The 3174-nt window shown below is 49.5% G+C and overlaps 1 pseudogene; it reads right to left on the bottom strand.

The window, feature by feature from the left end:
• Positions 1-1442: 1442 nt before the first annotated feature.
• On the bottom strand, positions 1443-1614 carry LOC139274370 (U2 spliceosomal RNA; annotated as a pseudogene).
• Between the last annotated feature and the right edge of the window lie 1560 nt (positions 1615-3174).

Here is a 3174-nt window from a genome sequence, read left to right as displayed (position 1 = left end):
TGTACTATTCTACGGGCTGGATTTTCGGGTCTTCTCCGCTCCATTTTTCGCCCCGGAATGGCAGCAATGAGGTGTTTTGGCGGGCGGGCAGCCTCCAGCAGTGATCCTTGGGTCCGGTTTTGCGGCGGCACAGAGCAGCACCTCCTGGAAGAGCTGTGCGCGGTGTGCAACGTCCCTGGTTGCGACACCGACGCAAATTTTGACTATTACCCGACCCGTCCGCCGGAAAGCACGCCTCACCCTGGGAAATCAGGGAGGTGCAACCATCCCGTCGGCGAAGAGGTGATCAATAGACTCCGATGATAAGTGTGATTGTTTTTCCTTTTAATTTATTTTGCGATTTGTATTGTGGTGGCGTGGGCAATACTTTGGGAACGTTTTGGTGGGGTTTTTTCGATCCCCCTCCCCCCCGCCACACCCAGGTGTCTCTCGGAGTGCTCCCGGCCCAGCTCTTTAGTTTCCTATGTTAGCGCGCAAGAGAGGTGTACAACGCCTCCCTTAGCGCTGCACCCCCTGGCGCAGGGCCCAGCTGCCCAAACTTAATTACTGAGACGTAAACTATTCTCGGGAGCTAACTTTCCCGCAACGCCGCCATTATCGCCCTAAAAACGTCAAAGCCGAAAATCCAGCCCATTAAATTACTTTACATTTGTGATTAAGCAAATTCATTTTAATGTTAACTTAAAGCTTAACTTAACCAGTGCATTGAAGAAATGAAGTACATTAGCAAAATAAAGAACATGTGAAAAGCTATGAAACTGATAAAGCAACCGCTCTGCTTGGAACTCCTTCACAGGACTCCTGGGAGACACTGGCCAAAGACTGCCCTAAGTGAAGGAAGCGCATCCGGGAGGGCGCTGAACACCTCGAGTCTCATCGCCGAGAGCATACAGAAATCAAGCACCGGCAGCGGAAAGAGCGTGCAGCAAACCAGTCCCACCCACCCCTTCCCTCAGTGACTATCTGTCCCACCTGTGACAGAGACTGTGGTTCTCGTATTGGACTGTACAGCCACCTAAGAACTCATGTTAAGAGTGGAAGCAAGTCTTTCTCGATTCCGAGGGACTGCCTATGATGATGAAAGAGTCACCATTCCAAATAACACACCACAGTAAAAAGTTGTTTGCAAATTGTCTGTACAAGTGTCTCTCAGGAGATCTTCTCAGCTACCCAGAGATTTAAAGCGAATGATTGTGAATAGAGGTGTGAATGGCTGCACCTCATTGAACTGTTACAGAAAATGATCTTAAAGTGCTTCCACCAACATGGAATGAAAAACACAAAGCTTACCTTACTGAGCAGAAGGCAGCAGACAACATGGAACACTGGTGGAAGAAGCGACCTGTGGCGAGCAGCAACCTACAAAGGAAAGGAGAGCACGGTCATGCAGCTGTAAACCCTTTTTCTTCTTTTCTCTTTTGCAACTTCCCACCCCAGAGAGGCGAAGCTGCATGTTCCCAGAGGCACTGCAATACCAGGTCGATGTGTGGAGTAGACAGAGCAAGCCACTGTTCCATCTCCCAGATCCAAAAATCAATTTCATTTTCATTTCCCAGATAGGGGACATAGCAGATTTTAAAAGGATACGAGCAGATTTTTTTAATTTAAAAATATACTTCATTCATAAAATTTGTAAAGGTACATTACAGTACAATCGAAATGTTGCAATTTAAATGATACAATACAGATCATTTAGGTTACATAGCGTTACCCCAAATAACAATACACCTCAGTAAAAAGCTGTTTGCAAGTTGACTGTTTCAGGGTTTCAGTGGAGTTTCTCGGCTGCCCAGAGATTTAAAGTGAATGAGGTGTGAATGGCCGAAGCTCATTCTACCGTTAGGCAAACTATTATCTTAAAATGCTTCCACTATTGTTTTCTCATCAATTACTAGAGATGGGATTTCTTTCAAAACTTTTTCAGAGAATAAGGGGTCAGCTATTTAGGACTGAGATGAGGAGAAATTTCTTCACTCAAAGGGTGGTGAATCTTTGGAATTCTCTACCCCAGATGGCTGTGGATGCTCAGTCGTTGACTTTTTTCGAGAGAGATGTTTGGATAGTAAGGGAATCAAGGGATTATGGGATAGTGCAGGAAGGTAGGATTGAGGTCGATCAGTCAATGATCTCATTGAATGGGCTCGAGTGGCCGAATGGCCTACTCCTGCTCCCATTTCTTCTGTTAATCAGTCCCTGTGCAGCAAGAAACCCGAGTGGAAAGCAAGGACAGAAAGCACCATGGAGATGTATGACCCTCTGGGACGGGAACAGGTTTATCAGAGCTACAAGAAAAGTGAAAACTATCCATGCTGTAAAAACGACGGTCACAAAACTTTGGAGTTGAACGAGATAATAGTGTGCTTACCTGGGCATGCATCAGTGTTAGCTCTGGGAGCCCTCTGCCTTCGTAAGATCCACAGAGAAGATAAAGTGCGGAGCTCTGGTTGACTCACGCACCCAACACAGAAGCAGACACAGACTGAGGGCCGCAGGTGGGCCTCGGGCTCCGCCCATTCTTGCACACGCGCGCATATCCGATCGCGCATGCGTGGTGCGATATACGAGGAAGGACCGCGTGCAGCTCATCGACGCTCGAGCTGCATTGAGGGCTTTTGTCTGCAATATCGGTGCGAGTATCTACACGGAGGTTTCTGCGGCCTTCTGAAAGAGAGAAATACAATCGGAGGTGGGAGAGAGAGAGACTGGGGCAGAGAGAGAGAGACTGCGGGTGGGAGAGAGAGAGAGAGACTGGGGCAGAGAGAGAGAGACTGCGGGTGGGAGAGAGAGAGACTGCGGGTGGGAGAGAGAGAGAGAGAGACTGGGGTGGGAGAGAGAGAGAGAGACTGGGGCAGAGAGAGAGAGACTGGGGGTGGGAGGGAAAGAGAGACTGGGACAGAGAGAGACAGACTGAGGGTGGGAGGGAGAGAGAGACTGGGGCAGAGAGAGAGAGACTGGGGGTGGGAGGGAGAGAGAGACTGGGACAGAGAGAGAGAGACTGAGGGTGGGAGGGAGAGAGAGACTGGGGGTTGGAGGGAGAGAGAGACTGGGGCAGAGAGAGAGAGACTGGGGTGGGAGGGAGAGAGAGACTGGGGGTGTGAGAGAGAGAGAGACTGGGGCAGAGAGAGAGAGACTGGGGGTGGGAGAGAGAGAGAGACTGGGGGTGGGAGGGAGAGA

Source organism: Pristiophorus japonicus, chromosome 9 (genome assembly GCF_044704955.1).
Source record: "Pristiophorus japonicus isolate sPriJap1 chromosome 9, sPriJap1.hap1, whole genome shotgun sequence".
NCBI classification, from domain to species: Eukaryota; Metazoa; Chordata; class Chondrichthyes; family Pristiophoridae; genus Pristiophorus; species Pristiophorus japonicus.
Note: the sequence above shows the minus strand (reverse complement) of the source record. Positions and strands in the feature narration are given on the sequence as shown.